At 58.0% G+C, this 7,418-nt stretch overlaps 1 long non-coding RNA gene across 1 annotated transcript; it reads right to left on the reverse strand.

Annotated features, from left to right (window-relative positions):
- Positions 1 to 7: 7 nt before the first annotated feature.
- Positions 8 to 5,731, reverse strand: LOC138986400 (uncharacterized). Its single transcript, XR_011463249.1, has 3 exons — positions 5,318 to 5,731; positions 4,088 to 4,324; positions 8 to 145 (listed from the first exon to the last, which is right to left on the reverse strand). It is a non-coding gene; the product is annotated as an uncharacterized lncRNA (long non-coding RNA).
- Between the last annotated feature and the right edge of the window lie 1,687 nt (positions 5,732 to 7,418).

Below are 7,418 nucleotides of genomic sequence, written 5' to 3' on the forward strand. Positions count from 1 at the left end.
GGGAGGAAACGGGGCTCTGCAGGAGTTAAAACAGGACGTGCAGAAGGCACGGTGCTGGCGGCGCGGAGGCCTGGCTCTGAGAAACGGGAACCTGCGGGCTTCTCTCCAAGAGAAAGGATGGGGTGCTGCAGAGGGCAGATGAGCTCTAGAGACAGAATGAGACAGAGAAATGGACCGAGACGTAAAGAGAGACACGGGAGGTGAAGTGAGGGTTTGAGGGGGAGCAAGGGAGGAGGGACAGGGACCAGGAGGAGGGACAGGGACCAACAGACAGACCCCAGCAGCTCAAGTTGTTCTCCCTGCGGCTGCAGCTGGCGACCCCTCCAGAGGGCCCCCCACCCTCGCGCTCTGCACCAGCCCCCTCCTCTAAGGGGCCCCGGTTGACCCGGCGGGTCTCCAGGAATGGGGGCTTCCATCCGAGGGGGATGGAGCACAGGCGCTAGGCCACACTCCCTTCACGCCCCCGAGGCGCTCTGTCCAGCTCAGCTGAGCAGCTAAGAAGCTGGGAGCGCCTCCAGTCAGGGTCTGAGTGTCCCCTCTCCTGTTTTGGGTGGGTGTGACAGGGCGGGGACAGGGGAGTGAAAACACTGGGCTTTACCCCCGTGGGGCCAAGCGCGGCCATCCCATGATGCAAGGAGACGGTTTAAAACCATCACCTGGAGACACGGACCCGGACTTGAGTGCTGGCTGCAGACTCGGCCACCTGCCTGGCCCCTGACATCGCCCCCGAGCTTCTGTGCCTCGTCTTCCCACCGGGGAAAGGGGACAGAGCCCTCTGCGTGGTGTTGAAGGTGACCCGGGGGTCCAGGAAGCCCCGCCCTCACCCACCATGTCCTGCAAACAGTTTCTGCAAAGATCCCTCCCTGTAGAGACTGAGATCCTCACTTCTCTGACCCGGCCACACAGACCAGTCCCTCCCTAGGATCGTCCGTCTCGGCCGACCCGGTCATTCCCAGGACCGGTCAGAACATGGGCCTGTGACCCGCTGGTTCCACCTGCCCATCCCCAACTGCAGCCACTGTCCCTGCTTGGGCAGAAGCCTCCCCTCACGGCTCTTCCCGAGTCAGGGCCTGTGGTCCACGTCCCATCAGGACTCCTTTCATGGCAAACACATGCCTGGGCCTTTATTCTTGGGTTTACTGCTCTCCACAGACAGGGGTTGTCCCTATTCTTAAGGTCCTCTCTCTATAGTAATAGTCCCCTTCTGTTGTCATAGTCCTCTACAGTAATAGTTCCCCTTCTGTAGTAATAGCCCCCTCTAATTTCATAGTGGAGGAGGGCATGGCAATCCACTCCAGTATTCTTGCCTGGAGAATCCCATGAACACAGGAGCCTGATGGGCTACAATCCATGAGGTCACAGAGTTGGACACAACTGAGCGACTAACACTAATGTCATAGTGTTTAGAGTAACAGCCCTCTATTTCAAAATTCCGCTTCTACAGTAACTGTGCTGCTGTACTGTCAGAGCCCCTCCTCTGTAATAATAGTCCTCCTTACTTGTAATACTCTCCTTCTGTTGTCATAGTCCCCCTTCTACAGTAATAGTCCCCTTCTGTTGTCATAGTCCCCCCTCTACAGTAATAGTTTCTCTTCTACAGTATGAGCTCCCCTCTATTGTCATAGTCTCCCTCTACAGTAACAGTTTCCCCATAGAGTAATAGTTCTTTAGTGTCATAGCCCTCCACCCTATACACTAATAGTCCTGTCTCGGTTGTCATACTTCTCTTGTAATAGTACCCCCTCTGTGGTAAAAGTCTCTCCTCTAAAAATAAGCCTCCTTTAATGTCATAGTCCTACTATATAGTGATGGCTCCCCCACTGTTGTCAAAGTTCCCCCTCTACAGTAGTAGTCTCCCCTGGAGTAATAATCCTATACTCTCATAGTCCCCTCTCTGCAATAATAGTTCTCCTTGATTGCAGTAGTCCCCATAATTATAATCGTCTGCTTCTGATATCCCCCCTCTAGAGTAAAAGTCCTCTGTTACTATAATCTCCCTCTATGGTAAACGTCCCCCTCTACTGGCATAGTCCACCCCCTGTTGTAATAATTCTGTCTCTATGTAAAAGTCTCTCTAATAATCTCCCTCTATTGTCAGTGTTCCCCCTCCACAAAGTCCCCCTTCTACTATAACAGTCCTGCTTCTATTCTCATAGTTTCCCCTCTACACTAATAGTCCTCTTCTGTTGTCGCTACTCTATATTAATAGTCTCTCCCCTATCATAATAGTCCCCCCTCTATAGTACTTACTGCTAAGTCGCTTCAGTTGTGTCCGACTCTGTGCGACCCCATAGACGGCAGCCCACCAGGCTCCGCCATCCCTGGGATTCTCCAGGCAAGAGCACGAGTGGGTTGCCAATTCCTTCTCCAATGCATGAAAGTGAAAAGTGAAAGTGAAGTCGCTCAGTCGTGTCCAACTCTTAGTGACCCCATGGACTGCAGCCCACCAGGCTCCTCCGTCCATGGGATTTTCCAGACAAGAGTACTGGAGTGGGGTGCCATTGCCTTCTCTGGTCTATAGTAATAGTCCTCCTCAATTTCAGCAGTCCCCTTTCTATTGTAATAGTCCCTGTCTGCAGTAATAGACCCCCATTCCTTACAATAGTCCCCCTAAGGTAATACTCCTCTTCTATTTTAATAGTCACTCTCCCTTTGTGGTAGTCCCCTCTGTACAGTAGTAGTCCCCCCTCTACAGTGGTAGACCACCCTCTACTACAACAGTCTCACCTCTACTGTAATAGTTCCCTCTCAACGGTGAGAGCCCTCCTCTCGTAACAGCCCCTCTATGCTAAGAGTCCTCCCTCCACAGATAGAGTTCTGCCTCTTCTGTAATAGTCCCCCTCTGCAGAATGGCCCCCTCTATTGTAATAGTTCCCTTTATTACAATAGTTCCCCCATTGTCGTTGTCCTTCTACTGTAACAGCCCCCAAGGTATCAGAGTGACCCTATTATCACTGTTCCCCCTCCACAGTAAGAGTCCCCCACTACAGTAAGGGTCCTCCTTTATTAAGAGTCCCCTCTCCACAGTAGGGCTTCCCTGGTGGCTCAGCTGGTAAAGAACCCGCCTGCATTGCGGGAGACCTGGGTTCACTCCCTGGGTTGGGAAGACCCCCTTGAGAAGGGAAAGGCTACCCACCTCAGTATTGTGGCCTGGAGAATTCCGTGGCCTGTATAAAGTCAGAGTGAGCGACTTTCACTTTCTCCACAGGAATATCCCCCTACATGGTCATGGCCCCATTGATTGTTGTACCTCCCCTCTATCATATTAGGCACCTCTCCACAGTAGTAGTGCCCCTTGTACAAATAAAGCCCTACCCCTATGTAATCGGCTCTCTAGAGTAGCAGTCCTTCTCCCTGGAGGACTCTTATCCTCATGTAAGTCCCCTTTGCTCCTCACAATAACCCTTCAGAATAAGTCTCGCCTAATCCGAATATGATTTTCATCAGCTTCAGCGAGATGCAAGTAGAACACACAGCAAAACAGGATGTCGGAAGCCCGAGCACAGCACCGTGGGGGGCGCCTGTGGGTGTGTGCGCCCATCTCGAAGGGTTCCTTTGGTGCGTCTGCGTCAGCATCCTGCGGACGCCTGTGTGTGTGTCTGTCTGTCTCTTCCCCTCGAAGAGGAGACCTCCCCATAGCGCAGGCCTCCTGGCCGCTGGGTGTCCCGCCCACGTCTGCCCGTAACACAGGCCTGCCCAGTCCCGTCCACGTCTGCCCATAACACAGGCCTGCCCAGTCCTGAGCCCTCCTGTGTCCCCTCCCCGTAACACAGGCCTCCTGGCCGCTGGGTGTCCCGCCCACGTCTGCCCGTAACACAGGCCTCCTGGCCGCTGGGTGTCCCGCCCACGTCTGCCCGTAACACAGGCCTGCCCAGTCCTGAGCCCTCCTGTGTCCCCTCCCCTGGGCCTGTTCCATCAGAATCCAGGTCACTGTGTCACAAGCCCTTCACCCTCCTGTTTGCACTGGCCTGAGACTGTGGTGGCTTCACTGTGAAGGGAGGGAAAATGTTCCATCCCCCGTGGACACCCATCCCGTTATTGCAGGGCACTCTCCCGTCTCCCAAGTACATATGTGTCGGTCACCTACCCTCTCTCCCTTGGCTGTGAGCCCCAGCTGTCTGGTTTCCAAGTGCAGATTCAGGAGTGCTCGGCAGTAGGGCCACCCAGCCTCGAGGCCTCGGACAGCACCCCAGGGAGCACGCCCCCATGGCTTCGCTCCTCGGGGCACTTCCTCATGTGCCTGCCGCGCCCTCTGTGTCTTCCGGCCACTCAGGTGAGCGTGCGGGGCGCGTGCCGGTGAGGGCAGGTTCCGCCCCCGCGGGCCCTGGGGGGAGACGGGGGAGGCCCCGTGTGACCGCACGCACATCTGCGGGTGGGATGGGCACAGAGGCGCCCAGGACATAGTTCTCAGGTGAATGAATGGATGGAGCAACGCAGGGCCGACGAACCCAGCACAAAGCCTTTCCTGTCGTCCAGCTCACCCTGCCCCGAGTGGTCAGCAGGCTTCACAAGCACTAGGCTCCTAGACCTTTGCTCAGGTCCCCAAACTCACCAGCCCCCTGAAAGGCTCACTGGGTCCCCCAGATACTCAACAGCCCCCTGAAAAGCTCACTGGGCCCCCCAGATACACGCCAGCCCTGTGAAACACTCACTGGGTCCCCCAAACTCACCAGCCCCCTGAAACACTCACTGGATTCCCAAACTCACCAGCCCCCTGAAACACTCACTGGGTCCCCCAGATTCTCTCTGGCCCCCTGAAAAGCTCACTGGGCCCCCCAGATACTCTCCAGCCCCCTGAAAGTCTCACCGGGTCCTCCAAACTCACCAGCCCCCCTGAAACACTCACTGGGTCCCCAAGATACTCGCCGCCCCGTGAAACACTCACTGGATCCCCAAACTCACCAGCCCCCTTAAAGGCTCACTGTCCCGCAAACTCTGCCAGCCCCCTGAAACGCTCCCTGGGTCCCCCAAGCACTTCCCGGGCTCCCAAAGTGCCCATCCACTCCGACCAGCCCGTGGCCCTACCCGCTCAGCGTCAGGACAAGATGGAGACCTCCCCCAGTGGCAACAGCCAGCACAGGGTCAGCACCGGCTCAGGACTCGTGATGGGCTTGTCACTGCTCCCCGCGAGCCGCAGTCCAGGGGCTCTGTCGGGCTCTGCGCTACCACCCGGAGGGATTCTCCTTCCACGTGGAGACGCCAGGTGGCTGCCTCCCTTCCCCCGGGAGGTCCTAGCCCTCCAGCCCCTCCCGCCGCCCAGTCCAGCCGCCCAGGGCCGGGGCCCGAGCGCGCAGACCTCCCGAGACCCCCGCCTTACCTAGGAAGTCTGCCCTTGTGTCTTGCCGGGAGACGCCGCGTGCGCACCGCACTCTCTGACCGCGGAGTCCAGCCGGGACTCCGGCTTGCTCGCTGAGCTCGTTCTGCCCGCGGGAGCCTCAGGCATTTCCTCAAAGGTCCGACTGGATGCCGGGAACACCCACTCCCCGAGGTAGAGGGACCGCCTCCCAGACCTGCCCCGCCCCGACCCCTGCATCGCCCGGCTCTAGGCGGCGGACTCCTGTGAGGACAGCGCTGCCTGGCCGGGTGGGGGGACCCGGGTGCCCCCGACAGATAGTCTGCAGGGCCCGGCCCTGCCCGGGGGCCGTCGTGGGCCCAGTGCCCAGACGGTGGGATGCCAGCGTGACCCGGGTGTGACCACAGGGACCCTGAGGGCCGTGAGCTGGGCTAGGGCAACCTGACCACCTGGCTGAGCGCTGGCCGCTGTCCAGCATGTGGTTGCTGCTGCCCAGGACCGGGGCAAACAGGACTGTCAGCCCAGGGCTCCGTTGCATCATCCAGGCCTCCAAGCCTTTGATCCCGCCGGGTCACGCTGGGTGGCAGGTGGCCAAGTCCTCCACTGAAGTGTCCGGCCCTTGTGCCCCGAGTGGCCCTTGTCCCAGCCCTGACTGCCGTGTGTGGTCTCTGCGGGTGAAGGTGGATCCCCAGGGCGAGTCCTCTCCTGCAGACCTGCTGGCCCGAGGTGACAGAGCCCAGGCGGGTCAGTCCCTCGCCCTCCGTGAGCCCCTCTGCTCCTCGCAGTGAAGCGGCTAGTCCCCCCTGCTCCCTTCCCCCCATCATGGCTGGAGGTCAAGGGATCAGAGCCGGACCATGAATTCCAGCTTATTGCCGGGAACCCTCCTGGTGGCCAGGCTTTGCAGGTAAAGAATCTGCCTGCAATGCCAGAGAGCGGGTTCAAGCCCTGGGTGGGGAAGGTACCCCAGAGGAGGAAGCGTCAACCCAGTCCAGTGTTCATGCCTGGAGAGCCCCATGGCAGAGGAGCCTGGGAGCCACAGTCCCTGGGGGCTGGAAGAGACAGCACAGGTTGGCTAAGAGAAACAGCTGCAGGTGGTCCCCTCGCCCCTGAGTTCCTGTTTCAGGAGCTGCTTGTTCCCTCTGGGGGCTCCCCTCCCGTGTTCATCTGAGCTCCCTCCTGCCCCTGTCCCTCCCTCCGGGCAGGGCTTCCTGCCGCCCGGACCCCTCTCCCTCCAAGCCAGATCCCCTCCCAGCCTCACTGTTACCCTCCTCAGTCACAGCACCTGGATTTCTCCAAGTCTCCAGAAGTCCTGCTTTCTGCTGGAAAAGAATTTCCAGACACAGAAGGGATTTCAGAAGGGAGTGAGCTGATTAAGAACCAAGAGCAGAGATCCTGTGAGCACCGTGAGCGAAGCAGGCAGACTACCTGGTGCAGCAGGGGACCCGACAGTTTGCACGGGTCAGGAGCCAGTGTTTATACCCTCTGCGTGCTCAGTCGCTCAGGCGTGTCCGATTGTTTGCCATGCCCTCCTCCAGGGGATCTTCCTGACCCAGGGATTGAACCTGGGTCTCTTAAATCTCCTGCATTGGCAGGTGGGTTTTTACCACTAGCGCCACCTGGGAAGCCCCAGTCCCTTTCTACTGGTTGCTTAAAGCCTCCTGATCTTTGCTAACAAGCTTCCAGACCCCAAAATTACACAAAGATGCCCACTCTAGTAGACCCCTATAGTGCCCCAACCAGTCACCTAAAGCCAGCTGTCTAGCAGGAATTTTCTGTCCTGAGGGCTTCCCTGGTGACTCAGATGGTAAAGAATCTGCCTGCAATGCAGGATCCCTGGGTTCAATTCCTGAGTTGGAAAGATCCCCAGGAGAAGGGCATGGCAACCCACTCCAGAATTCTTGCCTGGAGAATCCCATGGACAGAGGAGCCTGGCGGACTGCGGTCCATGGGGTCGCAAAGAGTCGGACTTAACAGGACAGGACAAAGGGGCTCAAGTCAGCTTCTGAGGTTACCTTGGTTCTTGGCTCTGCTTCTGTGGCCTTGCGGCAGGACTGCACAGTTCCCTCAGGTTCCAGATAGAGGGACATTGCCCTCTGGACGGCTGAGCGTGAAGCAGGGGGATGTC

The sequence above is a fragment of the Bos mutus genome, chromosome X, assembly GCF_027580195.1.
Source record: "Bos mutus isolate GX-2022 chromosome X, NWIPB_WYAK_1.1, whole genome shotgun sequence".
NCBI lineage: Eukaryota > Metazoa > Chordata > Mammalia > Artiodactyla > Bovidae > Bos > Bos mutus.